The sequence below is a fragment of the Lampris incognitus genome, chromosome 13 (assembly GCF_029633865.1).
Source record: "Lampris incognitus isolate fLamInc1 chromosome 13, fLamInc1.hap2, whole genome shotgun sequence".
Taxonomy (NCBI): domain Eukaryota; kingdom Metazoa; phylum Chordata; class Actinopteri; order Lampriformes; family Lampridae; genus Lampris; species Lampris incognitus.
In genome coordinates, this window is record NC_079223.1 from 45,808,930 (window position 1) to 45,823,929 (window position 15,000).

Genomic DNA, 15,000 nt, shown 5'->3' on the forward strand with positions numbered 1-15,000 from the left:
TGTGTGTGTGTGTGTGTGTGTTGGCCCAGCCTTAGAAAATGTAAATATGTGTGTGCAGTTGTTTGCATATTTGTGTGTGTTTGTGTATGCCAAGCTACTTCTGTGTGTGTCTGTGTGCTACTTCTGTTTGTGTGTGTGTGTGTGTGTGTGTGTGTGTGTGTGTGTGTGTGTGTGTGTGTGTGTGTGTGTGTGTGTGTGTGTGTGTGTGTGTGTGTGTGTGTGTGTGTGTGTGTGAGTGGATGAGCCGCTCAAGATCATTTGGCATAAGGGGGTTGGTAATGTTGCCCTGAAAGCAGGCTGGACCAAAGAATTGATGCTAACCCTTCCGTTTGCAGTTTTTCGGAGGTGGGGAGGGAGGGAGGGAGGTGGGGAGGGAGGGGGGGTACTGCTCTCCCACCTTCCTGTGGGTTTCTTCCAAGTACTCCTGTTTCCTCCCACAGTCCAACCACTTTCTTGCTGGCTTCACTGGAGACTCCAAATTGCCTGTGTAGGTGTCAACCGTGTGTGAGCGATTATGTGTGTGTGTGAGGGGGTGGGGGTGTGGGGGGGGTGGGGTGGGGGGGGGGTGGGGTGGGGGGGGGCTCTGTGATGGGCTAAGAAACTATCCGGGGTTTCTTCTACCTGCCTCACACACACACACACACACACAAGCTAGACCAAACATTGACGTTGATGCTAACGGTGAAATTGAAATCATTATTTGGAAGGGAGTCCTTCCCCTACACTATAGGTGGTGCAGTTCTGAGTCATCGTGCTGCACACCACCACGTACCCCCGTGGCTCCGTTCACCTCCGCCTTCTCGGCCAACGACCCTGATCGCACCAAGCGGAGACAGAGGCCAAGGCTGCGGGGATAAATCAGGCAATCGCAGCAGAAGGTCAGGAGGAGCGGAGAGCGCGGCTAACAACGCTGAGGCTAATTTACAACTCCTGGGGGTGGGGCAGGGGGGCTGCCTGCTACGCCACGAGGGTTTGCCCCGCTCGGAATCAACACCCTCTGATCCCGTCCTGGAGTAAATCAACCACTCAAAAAGCTATGACGGGGCGAGAGCTGCCAAGCCGCCCCGCGATCCCCATGCTAACTCCTGGCGTCTGGTGTAAATCAGCTTGGTTGTCATCCCGGGCGCACAAAGAGGAGACGCAGAAGGAGGCAAAGGGTGGACAAAGGGCCCCCTTGAGCCCGGGCCCCTAGGAGACAAGAGGAGCTCGCCGCCTCTTATCATGGCGACCATCATTACTGGGCCCCCTCGGGCAGACACGCTAGCAGACACAGAGCCGTACCGCAGACGCACAAAGCATCACAGGCACCGACACTGTGCTATGACAACACCGGGTCACCATTAGCACAAACGAGCGATTTAGACTCGTGACATGAAACATTCTCTGGAGCTGATGGAGCTGATGGCAATGAGTCAGTCAATTTGTCTGACTGTGTCACGTTTCCTTTTAACCATTGCTCATAGTGTGTGTGTGTGTGTGTGTGTGTGTGTGTGTGTGTGTGTGCGTGTGCGTGAGAGAGAGAGAGAGTTGGGGTGCTCCCTAAAAGAGGCCATAGCAGTTGCGAAATGTTGCTCTAAACAGCTCTTTCTTTGCCTGATACCAGACAGAATCGTCAACCCCACTTCCATCGTCAGCCTGACTTTGCCTCCACTCTGGATTTCCCCTAACCAATCACTGGAGACCACCATATCCACCTGAATCTGCCGTTGTTCTAACTCGACACAAGCAGGCATCGGCAAGTTTAAACTACTGTAACCGGTTATTTTCTTGCCCGGTGCGGGATTCGATACGAGGTGTACTGCACCACAAGGCGACATCACTAACCGCTCGACTAAAGGGTCAGATCCGTTAGCTAGGGGCTAACGTGTCTTATTAGTAGTTTACAGTCGTCACCCTCCCCGGAAGCGCCTTCGCGCTTTGTGATTCCCGCGCTCCGAAGAGACTTCTGGGGATCTGCACACTTCCGGAACCCACCGCTGCCACCAATGTAACCGGTTATTTTCTTGCCCGGTGCGGGATTCGATACGGGGTGTACTGCACCACAAGGCGACATCACTAACCGCTCGACTAAAGGGTCAGACCCGTTAGCTAGGGACTAATGTGTCGTATTAGTAGTTTACAGTCGTCCCCCTCCCCGGAAGCGCGCCCTCGCGCTTTGTTCTTCCCGCCCTCCGAAGAGACTTCTGAGGATCTGCACACTTCCGGATCCCACCAATGTAACCGGTTATTTTCTTGCCCGGTGCGGGATTCGATACGGGGTGTACTGCACCACAAGGCGACATCACTAACCGCTCGACTAAAGGGTCAGACCCGTTAGCTAGGGGCTAATGTGTCGTATTAGTAGTTTACAGTCGTCACCCTCTCCGGAAGCGCGCCCTCGCGCTTTGTTCTTCCCGCCGTCCGAAGAGACTTCTGAGGATCTGCACACTTCCGGATCCCACCAATGTAACCGGTTATTTTCTTGCCCCGTGCGGGATTCGATACGGGGTGTACTACACCACAAGGCGACATCACTAACCGCTCGACTAAAGGGTCAGACCCGTTAGCTAGGGGCTAACGTGTCTTATTAGTAGTTTACAATATCATAATATAATGTGCACTTGACTTGTCAAATGCAAATAATGAAGGGTTATAATAAGATAAGCGTGAGGTTAAGGTCGAGATTAGGTTGTGGGTTAGGGTTAAGATTAGTAGTCGATTAAGGTTAGGTTAAGGTAAGCGTCTGGTTAAGGTTCGGAGTTAGGGGTTAGGGGTTAGGGTTGAGGTTAAGTTAGGGTTGTGGCTAGATAGGATACGGCTACCAACGGAAGTGACGCAAATTCCCAAACTCTCGCCGGGTGGATTTCGTTGCTACGGCGATAGGTGAAGGCGTCTGTGGTAGTAGACGTGGCGGCAGAAGAAGACACCGGCTACTTTCAAAGTTTCCCTTCATATCGATCGTTTGAGGGAAATTTTTTAAAAACAAAATGGAGGAGCAAACACTTACGAAATTTGTCGTTAGGGTTGACGCATAATGTCAAGCCCCGAAACGAATTCTTCGCGCCGCTCCGCTCCACCATCTTTTGTTGACGTCCAGCCGGCGAGAATTTGCGTCACTTCCGTTGGTAGCTGTATCCTATCTAGCCACAACCTTAAGTTAGCTCGAGAGTTTCACAAATCTAGGGTTACCATCTCCTCGGTTCCGGCGCACAGACAACAGTTTGGCAACGGCATTAGTCCCGCCCGTGGTGCTGATTGGCTAATCGTTAGTCGCCCCCCCCCCCCATGTTCTCACTGGATAATCGCTTTTTCAACCGAGAAACCGCCGTTTCAAGTCATGATGCCAGTCAGCTCGGTGGAGTCTGGACCCAGGCAAGCTCTTTCTGGCTCCAAGCCACAATTCCAATGTCAATCGCTTTTTCAACCGAGAAACTGCCATTTCAAGTCATGATGCCAGTCAGCTCGGTGGAGTCTGGACCCAGGCAAGCTCTTTCTGTCTCCAAGCCACAATTCTAATGTCAATCGTTATTTCAACCGAGAAACCGCCATTTCAAGCCATGATGCCAGTCAGCTCGGTGGAGTCTGGACCCAGGCAAGCTCTTTCTGGCTCCAAGCCACAATTCTAATGTCAATCGTTATTTCAACCGAGAAACTGCCATTTCAAGTCATGATGCCAGTCAGCTCGGTGGAGTCTGGACCCAGGCAAGCTCTTTCTGGCTCCAAGCCCCAATTCTAATGTCAATCGTTATTTCAACTGAGAAACCGCCATTTCAAGTCATGATGCCAGTCAGCTCGGTGGAGTCTAGACCCAGGGAAGCTCTTTCTGGCTCCAAGCCACAATTCTTATTTATGTCCTCAGAAAGATCCTCTCTTTTTTTAACCGAACCCTCTTTATAATGTCAGTTAAAACTCCAGGGTTTCCACCTCCTGTATCTGAGGGCAAAAAACGATGAGTTCCTTCCTCTTCCCCAGGAAACCTACAGCATGTGTCGACAACGTGGGGAGGAGGTTAGAGTGTGGACATTTGGAATTGACCTTAACCCCTGACCAAACATCTCGACCGTCTCACCCCAATTCTGGCTCAGTAAATCAAACTCATTTCCTCCAGTAAAAACAATCCAGCTCTGTCATTTTTCCTCACACTGACCAGAATGAAAACCGATCCAGTTAGCATCAGACTTGATGCACACTCTAAATGAAATGAAAGCCACTTTATTCGACATTGTATTCTTACAACGAATTGTATTCTTACAGCGAATGTGTTCTCTGCATGTAACCCATCCTATTGTGTAGGAGCAGTGGGCAGCTGCAGCACCCAAGGGACCAACTCCAGTTCTTCTTTCCACTGCCTTGCTCAGGGGCACAAACGGGAGTATTATCCCTAACATGCATGTCTTTTTGATGGTGGGAGGAAACCCACGCAGACACGGGGGAGAACACGCAAACTCGACACAGAAAGGACCTGGGACAGCCTGGAGTTCGAACCCAGGACCTTCTTGCGGTGAGACAACAGTGCTAACCACTTGGCCACCGTGCCGCTCTAGCTACATATCTATGCACATGACACCAACAATGATGATGATGATGATGATGATGGTGGTGGTGGTGGTGGTGAAATGTGGGTTGGTAGTAGTGTGGCCTGTACAGCAGTGTGGTCCCTGAATCAGCACATCGTGACCGCCACGTCCTGTCGTCGCACTCCACCACTTAGGTTTACTGGAAAGATGTAATTATGCCCATAAAGCTAATGGCACCGTGGGCGAGATGCTCTGGTGTGCACAGGTCTCCCAGCCAGTGCTGTGTGTGTTCAGCACATATTCTCCTCGACATGACACATGGCTGTGATTAGACAGAGAGAAGACAGATCGAGGAAACAAACAAAACAAACAATAGAACGGTTCCATTGTTTTGTGCGGAAAAGGTCAGAACGAGCCTCTCCAGAACCACAGGATAGCGGCACAGAAAGTATCCCAGGAATGATGTGAGCAGCGAGATTCGGAAAGCCATGGAAAGCCTCCATTTGTAGCCAGATGAGAGTCAGAGAATCTGAGCTAAATTGTATCTGACGTTTTGGGAATGTCGTAAGTGCATGGTGTGTGTGTGTGTGTGAATTGGTTGTGTATCGCAGATCAAAACACAAAAATAGCATGCATGCGGGTGTTGGTATTTGTCAATATTAAATTCATCTCATTCATGATGTGGCTTGAGCCAGATTCTTTTGCAAACGTTGCAGTTTATCATGAAATTAAAGCCATCAAATGTTTGGACACGGGGTGGCGGGTGGCGGGTGGCGGTCTACTCCATTGCCTACCAACACGAGGATCGCCGGTTCGAATCCCCGTGTTACATCCGGCTTGGTCGGGGGTCCCTACAGACACAACTGGCCATGTCTGCGGGTGGGGAGCCGGATGTGGGTATGTGTCCTGGTCGCTGCACCTCCTCTGGTCGGTCGGGGGCGCCTGTTCGGGGGGGAGGGGGAACTGGGGCGAATAGCGTGATCCTCCCACGTGCTACGTCCCCCCGGCGAAACTCCTCACTGTCAGGTGAAAAGAAGCGGCTGGCGACTCCACATGTATGGGAGGGGGCACGTGGTAGTCTGCAGCCCTCCCCGGATGGGCAGAGGGGGTGGAGCAGTGACCGGGACGGCTGGGAAGACTGAGGTAATCGGCCGGATACAACTGGGGAGAAAAGGGGGGAAAACGTTCGGAGAGGTCTGGGGTGGAAGAGCAGAATAAGCAGTGGGGGCATCTGGAAAGACAAAGGGGGTAAAGGTTGACTTTACTTCGCCCACAGACATACATCACAGAGAATCACATTACCACACAGGTTCGAGCTGGGAGCCATACATCACCTTGACCGGGATTCAAAACACGTGTGCACTCACAACAGGCAAATACGCACTTTGGAAGCACGCGCACATGCATGCACAACACATGGGTGCACAATAACACATATGCAGACAGACATGCTTAAGTGCTCACAACACACACAAACACACAAATGATGCTTACACATGGTCACACATGTGTACAAACACGCTCAGCCATGCAGACTCGTACACACACTCGGGCCTACACACATGGAAACCATGAACCCAAGATGCCAGTCTGACTACTGGCCCGCAAAATGTGTTCTCATCGGTTATCACATACAAGCTGAACACGACGGCTGAAGAACCCCACCTCCGTCTCGTCAGGGTCTCGGATCAAAGGGGGTCTCCATAAATCAGTGCTATCAAGTTAGCGGGGGGGGGGGGGGAAATGTGTTGACCTGAAAGTTTCCCTGTTCTCGGAAGTTTGCTTTTGCCGGTGGCTCATTCATCTCCTCCCCTGCGGATGCTCCCTGTCTCCTCCCTGCCCCGAAGGCCTCGCGGGGGGGGGACAGTTCATTTTACGGTGCACATCCGTCAGACGCTTAACGGCGGCGAGGTGCTCATTTATTTTCTTTACCCGCCCAATCGGTTTAAGGGTCATCGAAGCTGGAGCCTTTGGCCTCGAGGGTAAGGTCACCCCCCTGGACAAGTAGCAGAGCAAGGCTGAGCTACATCGATAAACCCCCCCCCCCCACAACATAGGTATTCCTGCCCGGGTTCAGCTGGCCTAGCGCCGATGCAGCGACCTCTGCATGTGCTGCGCGGCGTGCGCCACAGCTGTGCTGGCTCGGGTTGCAGACCGTGCTCTCAAGAAAGGGCATCGCTGCCACCGCGCATCACTGACATAGCCGCGATCCTGCTGCTGTGTCTCCCGCTATCACTATCACGGCCTGGGCTCCTGCCAGCCATGTGTAGTAAGACGAGACTATCGGACTGGAGGCAGGCACGCACACACACACACAGACACACACACACACATACCATTCATACACTGTACACGGCGCCGCGCTGCGGTTTGCCGGGTTTCGTTTGACCTGTCACTTTAGGAGCGGGGCCCCAGTCTGGATTCTCTCTGGTGTGGTTTGGTCCAGCTGGGCTTGAGGTCTGCTCTAGCCGCACGCCTGCGTGAGCAGCCTGCGATGCGTCGACGCGACCTGGGCTGCGAGAGAGGCCGAGACGTGACCGTCGCCGGGCCAAGCTATACGCCGATGACTCCCTCTACTATACTGGGAATCGGAACGAAGACCCGCCAGGCGAAAGGCTAAAATACCCGGGCACTTAGCTCGATAAACGGAGCGGTCCATCCCCCCCCTCCCCCCTCCCCTCCCCCCACTCCAAAGTGCAGTTTATTGAGATATGATTGGGGCTTTGGAAGTGCCCTGCCAAGACGTGTGAGTATGCGCACACGGCGGTGAGGCTTGGCTGAGGCTGCAGCTCGTTCATCACACGGTACATGTGGTATGGCAGTGGTCCGATGCACTCGGATGATAGCCTTGCCCAGTCCTGTAATCACTATCAGACACACACAGACGTGGACCGAATGGGACCGGGCAACATGTGTGAGTCATTAGCGCTACTAGCATCAGCACACATGTACGGATTAAAGTTAAACATACATCAGAAGAGACATGTTAAGGCTTTGCTTACATTGATTTATCAACAAGCCCGTCGAGGCCGTTAGTCGAGCCAAAACCGGAGCCATTGTCTGACAAACGGCCACGCAATTGCAGACATCGCCCCGCCATGCTGGCCTGCGAGCGGTCTGGCTTAGCAGCAGAGGTGTGTCTGGTGTGAGATACTAACGAGCGATAAACACAATATCCTGTCACACTTCCATTGCTCCCCCTGAGGTCCCTTCCTATGTTTCCTCCCTCTTAAAGGGTTTGTTTTTAGGGAGTTGTTCCTTATCTGAGGTGAGGGGTCTTGCGTTGCTCTAAAGCTCCCTGAGACGCACATATAATTTGTGATAATGGGCTACACAAATAAAACTGGCTCGACCTACACACCGCGAAGAGGATCGAGTATATTTCAGCTGGGAAAGCGGGCCCGGTCCCGACTCCCGGGCGTCTTTTCGCACTGCTCCTGCCTCGTAGCCCCACGAAACCCTGTCACGCTCCTTGGAAACCCTCCATAAAGACGACGCACCTGAGGTCTGTGCACTTATTCGTCCAACCGTCCCCCTCTTAAACCTAGTTCTTCTATCTATCCTGCTGCACGGGGCGCCGAGAAACCCGCCCCGGCAGTACCGGCACTTTAGCCCCGTACTCCTACACCCTGTAAACCCCCTGCTAGGCAGCTGATACGCGAAGAGGCCGGACTCATCATAGTATATTCACACGTCAACGCATGCACACGCGCGTACACAACTGTAAAGTCAAGACGGACAACGCCGCCGCCCGGTAAATCCTGTGGCTCGGCCCAGTCCTTCAGCTGTACCTTCCTCGGGCGATAATGTGCAGACAGCACAGCAGTTACACAGACCGCCCTGAGAAAACCCCCTCAGCCTTCTTTATCTTAGCATCTGTCCAGAAATACCCCTTTCTTCCCCCCCCCCCTCTCTGCAGGAACAACAGTCAAGGCCGCCGCTCGTCCCTCACCTCTGGTCAGCCGGCGAAGCGGGTGAGTTGTGTGCGTGTGCATGTGTGCGTGTGCATGTGTGTGTGTGTGTACCAGGTTTTTCCTCTCCTAATGAGGACATTTGGTCCCCATTAGGAGAGAAACACCTGAAACCACCTACCTTGTGGGACATTTTATGGGTCCCCATGAGGAAAAGGGTCCATTTTAAGGGTTAAGGCTAGAATGAGGATTAGGTTAAGGTTAGGGTAAGGGTTAAGGTTAGGGTAAGGGTTAAGGGTAAGGGTAAGGGTTAAGGTTAGGGTAAGGGTTAAGGTTAGGGTAAGGGTTAAGGTTAGGGTAAGGGTTAAGGTTAGGGTAAGGGTTAAGGTAAGGGTAAGGGTTAAGGTTAGGGTAAGGGTTAAGGTTAGGGTAAGGGTTAAGGTTAGGGTAAGGGTTAAGGTTAGGGTAAGGGTTAAGGTTAGGGTAAGGGTTAAGGTTAGGGTAAGGGTTAAGGTTAGGGTAAGGGTAAGGGTTAAGGTTAAGGTAAGGGTTAAGGTTAGGGTAAGGGTTAAGGTTAGGGTAAGGGTTAAGGTTAGGGTAAGGGTTAAGGTTAGGGTAAGGGTTAAGGTTAGGGTAAGGGTTAAGGTTAGGGTAAGGGTAAGGGTTAAGGTTAGGGTAAGGGTTAAGGTTAGGGTAAGGGTTAAGGTTAGGGTAAGGGTTAAGGTTAGGCATGTAGCTGCGACGGTTAAGGTTTCTGTTAATGGCTAGCCCTCGTGTTGCCCACACACACTGTGTATGCTGCCCCGGTCTTAAGGGTCACTTCTGGCCCGCCTTCATTAGGACCTCTGAATTAAAGCAACGTAATTCAATTTTAACCCCCGAATCTATTCTGCAGGAAGAAACCACCCGTCACTCATCACACACTGTGGGACTACCTGGGCTTTGCCTCTCCACGGTGCAGAAAGACTGCGCTTACTCACTGGACACCCCTCCTTTTATAGGGTCACGTGAACCACATATGTCTTGGGGTCACACATGACCCTAAGACATTGTTAATACCCTAGTGGTGCACAGCTTTCATGGACATATGATCAAAAACAAGGTTTCATGTGTTCTAATGTGGGGTGGGGGGTCACTATCGCCGTTAAACACCGTTATGGACCTTTTTGCATCAGAAGGGTGAGGGAATGAATGTAATCAACGAGGGGGTCCCCACAAGTATAGGGAGACACGGTGTGTGTGTCTGTGAAAGGGAGAGGACAGGTATACAACTTAGCGCTAGGGGGGGAGGGGGGGGTGCGTCTGTCACGAGGCGTGTGCGACACGTTGGCGAGTCCGACACGGTGGAACACGTGTCTGAACGCAGCTCATAATTCAGCCCTGAACCACAATGGAAGCACCACAGTAGCCAAACACTAACTGCAGTGCACCCTCCCTCCTCCCCCTCCCCCCCCCCCCCCCACACACACACACACAATAACAACATCAACTTGTGGTAGCTCTCAACTTGACTCTCCCCTCCTCTTGTACATAAATGACTTCTCTGTGTTTACGATAGCTCAATAACTCAGGCGGAGGAGGCGGAGGAGGAGGAGGAGGAGGAGGAGGAGGCTGATGGACAGACGGTTTACATTCCTTTCTCCGGGTCATCTTCAGCGTCCCATCCGCCATGTGTCTTTCCTTGTGCTCCCCAATCCGGATGATTCATCTGCAACCCAAATGTCATAAAAGAACCACTTCAGTGTCACCGGTGCTCCTACACAACAGCTGCTGCGGAAGAACGGCACGATGAACCCTGTCAGCCAACAACAAGCAACGCAAACACAACCACACAAGCCGGTCCACTTAGCTGCTCCGGTTTATAATGACTTTTAATCCGTTTCTTCTTGTCATTCGTCGTTTGGGTTGTTAATGTCAGAATCAGAAACACTTTACTTGTCGTCTCATTTCACGTGGTTTCCCCAGGCCCACAACAGGGCAACACAACGACACAAACACATATCCAAAACTACAAGAACACACATATCCAAAACTACAAGAACCGAAAGAACACATACATCTAAACTAAACAAAAGCACTGTCCAGGAGAACCAACGCCACCCAGGATGACTGCCGGTCTGCATGGGCTAGCGGTTAGCTTAGCCCGCCCCGCTTCCGCGTCCTGTCAGACCGCCCTCGGTGTTACCTCTTCGGGCGCAGCTCCAGGCAGGGCCGTGGTCCCTGGGCCCACAGGACGCAGCAGACCAAGACCCTCACCCCAGCTCTCCCAGCCATCAAACGAAGACACACTTAGAAGCAGACGTGGACAAAGACACTACATGGACGGTGCTGGGTGAGGCCGCTTCAAACGTGAATTCGCGCCGCCATCTTCCCACACCGGAAGCGGGCAAGATAGTTTCCTGTCTTTCCTCATATCTCCTCCAACTGTCCTCACGGTACCAGATCGTCTTTGTTCACACCTTCACTGAAGTTTTCGTATATTCACAAATTGCCCTCGTTCACATGTTGTTCATTACAAAGAAAGAAAGAAAGACAGAACGAAAGAAAGAAAGAAAGAAAAGAGAAACCATGCAGGAGTTCTCCCTGCGGGCCTTCTGCGCGGGGAAATGCGGTAACCTTATATTCCTTTCCAACTTCATTTCTCTTATTTGTGCCACTTTTCTTTTAAACAAGAAATTTTTTTTTGTTTCTTTTTCATTATCGCAGAAGTTCCAGTCAGGGCGACCCACATCTCCTGGCTAAGCAAACAGGGAGATCTGTATCTCCATCTCCCGTCCGCCGAGACCAGCCAACAGGTTAGCCGAGGGTGCCAGAAAATAATATCCTCATATACGTTTGTCTATTTGCACAGATAACACTGCTTGGAAAGAGGGGGCTCTTAATTAAGTCCTCGGTTTGTTGCCTCAAGGACACTGGAAATAAACTTCCTCCAGGACTCGAGACGTCGCTGCTCAGCTTTCTCCCTTTTTTTTGGCACCGTTCAACTTGCAACATCCCGTGGAAGCACCCTGGGCGTGAAGACGAGGTTATCTTCAGATTTATACATCTAGGCACCGACACCTCACGGACACACACACACACTCCCTATTTCTGCCTCTGAGCTGCAGACTTCTTCTTCTTCTTCTTCCTTTGTTTTTTCTTTTTTTTCTTTGTTGCCCCCACTTAAAACAACGATAACACAAGTTCGTATATAACTTGTGACAGCAGAGAACCACAAATCCACAGTAGTCTCACACAGTGAATTACAGATGGCAAATGGAGAGACGACAACAGAAACAAGGCAAAGAATAAGTTAGGGTTTGGGGGTGACACTATAACTACACACTATGAAGCATTAGTTAAGCATTAGTAACTCCTGAGTTCGTCGTCTGTAAAGTATTTGTGAAGCAAGACGTGCACCAATGGCTAGTGAGTCTGTTAACAGATGTTTATAAATACTTATTAATACTGCAGTTCTTGATTAATTGGGGTACTTACTAGCTGTTAGGTAAGTCTTGTGTATGAGCTCATCTAAAGTGAGGACCATCTACGCCTTGCAAAGCCTTTACCACCTCCAGACTCACAAAAGTCTAAAGGACCAGGAGATCCTCCAGAAAGTGTAAGTGCACGATTAACAAACTGTTTAGATGTAGATTTGTGCATGAATTAATCATGAGTTGCAGTATTAATAAGTATTTATAACACATCTATTAACACCTTCTAAGCATTGGTGCATGTCTTGCTTTACAGATGATCACCTCGGCAGCTACCAATACTGAACTATTACGTCATCGGTGCTTCATTTCGGCTGCAGACCTCCATGCTCCCACGTGTCTACTGATGGTGACCTACTGATGGTAACGAGCTCACGTTCACCTTTCAAACCAACAAAAAGTAAAGTTCTGTTGGTTTGAAATGTCACATGTATGTATGTCGAACATGGCCAAGAATAAAATCCGATTTACTGTTTGCACTCCACGGTGGCGCAGTGGTTAGCGCGGTCGCCTCGCAGCAAGAAGGTCCTGGGTTCGAGCCCCGGGGTAGTCCAACCTTGGGGGGGGGGGGTCATCCTGGGTCGTCCTCTGTGTGGAGTTTGCATGTTCTTCCCGTGTCTGTGTGAGTTTGCTCCGGGTGCCTCGGTTTCCTCCCACAGTCCAAAGACCTGTAGGTCAGGTGAATCGGCCGTACTGAATTGTCCCTAGGTGTGTATGTATGTGTGTGTGTGTGTGTGTGTGTGTGTGTGTGTGTGTGTGTGTGTGTGTGTGTGTGTGTGTGTGTGTGTGTGTGTGTGTGTGTGTGTGTGTGTGTGTGGGCCCGACTGCTGGGATAGGCTCCAGCATCCCCCTGACCCCGAGAGCAGGATAAGCGGTTCAGATAATGGATGGATGGGTGTTTATCGTCGTTTGTCTTTACTAACATAATAGCGCTGGAATCCAAACAGCACAGATTCCCATCGTAACCAGAAGCTTCATCACTTTGCCAGTAAAAATGGAGAGCACAATCTTGCAACACGTTTTCCCGCCCCGTGTGCTGCAGAATTGTTACAGCGGCTCTTGCGCTGAGTGTTTCAGCTGGACATGAACAGCAGCGGGGCCGTTTTGTGAGAAAAGATTTTAGAAGGTACATGGCGCCATCTAGAGGACAGGAGACCCAGAAACTCCAGGAAGCGCAATCTGGCATAATAGAGAAACACTGAATCGAGGCAAAGGCCAAGTCAAGTCAGTTTTCTTTGTACAGCCCAATATCACAAATTACAAATTTGCCACGAGGGACTTTACAGCAACACAACATCCTGGCCTTAGACAGGACATGTCCTGGGTCCTGGGTTTAGGTTTGTAAAATAATGTGAACTGGGATGACAAGTAACAGCAACAGGGTTGACTGACAGTTCAGGGAACTATTCATTAAGTGAGCTGGTTTGACACAGGAGTTCTCAGTTGCTCAGGGGGGATGTGCACAGACATGGAGCACACGTGTCAACCAGAACAGGACGCACAACGCACGAGTTCATACACAAAACCAAGGAGGGCATTTAGTGAGAACAGGAGTGAGACTAGTCTAAAACAAGGAAGAGATAAACTGGCATGAGAACGGATGAGTTTCATGGTTTTGAAACTCACTTCCTGAGGCAGGTTGAATTTCTTGAGTGTTGGAGGACTCCTGCTGAAGTACACTGTCATCTCCACTGTCTCCTCCCCTTTTCTCCCCCCTGTCCCAGTCGCTGCTCCACCCCCTCTGCCGATCCGGGGAGGGCTCCAGACTACCACGTGCCTCCTCCGATACATGTGGGGTCACCAGCCGCTTCTTTTCACCTGACAGTGAGGAGTTTCGCCAGGGGGACGTAGCGCGTGGGAAGATCACGCAGTTTCCCCTCCCACCCGAACAGGCGGCCCGACCCCAGAGGAGGCGCTAGTGCAACGACCAGGACACATACCCACATCCGGCTTCCCACCCGCAGACACGGCCAATTATGTCTGTAGGGACGCCCGACCAAGCCGGAGGTAACACGGGGACTCGAACCGGCGATCCCCGTGTTAGTAGGCAACGGAATAGACCACCACGCCACCCAGACACCCCGTCATCTCCACTGTTTTGAGTGTGTTCAGCTCCAGGTCGTTATGAACGCACCGGAGGGCCAGCCGATCAACCTCCCATCTATATGTGCAGACTCGTCACCATAGGGCCAATGATGGTTGTGTCGTCTACAGACTTCAGGAGTTTAACAGGCAGGTCACCTGAGGTGCAGTCATTTGTGTAGCGAGAGAAGAGCAGAGGGGGAAGCACACATTTCTGGAGGGCGCCGGTGCTGATTTTCCAGGTGCTGGGTGTGATTTTCCCCAGTCTCACCTGCTGCCTCCTGTCTGTCAGGAAATTTTTTGATCCACTGACAGGTGGAGCCATGCACAGTGAGCTGGGTGATTTTGGTGAGTAGGACTTCTGGGACGATTGTGTTGAACGCCGAGCTGAAGTCCACGAACAGGATCCTTGCATATGTCCCCGGGGAGTCAAGGTGTTCCAGGATCCTGAACTTCCTGTCGAGCCGATGCCAGGTGGTGTCGACGGGCTCCAATGCCTCTGCCCCTCTGCCCCTCAACACAGGAGCCCCCCAGGGCTGTGTCCTGAGTCCCCTCTTCTACTCCCTGTACACCCATGACTGAATGGAGACACATAGCTCCAACCTGGTGATAAAGTTTGCTGACGACACGACAGTGATGGGCCTGATCACAGACGATGACCAGACGGTGTACAGGAGAGAGCTCAACAGTCTAATAAAGTGGTGCCAGGAGAATAACCTCTCTCTCAACGTCGACAAAACCAAGGAGCTGATTGTGGACTACAAGAAGAGAGGGGGGAGGCTGGACCCCATCACCCTCAATGGGACTGCTGTAGAGAAGGTCAAGAGCTTCAAGTTCCTCTGTGTCCACAATACCGAGGACCTCACCTGGGATGAATACACCAGCCATGTGGTGAAAAGGGCACAGCAACGCCTCTTTCACCTCAGGGGAGTGAAGAAGTTTGACATGGGGCTCAAGATTCTACGGGCCTTCTACAGAGGCACAACCGAGAGCGTCCTGACTGGATGCACCACCGCCTGGCATGGGACCTGTACTGCC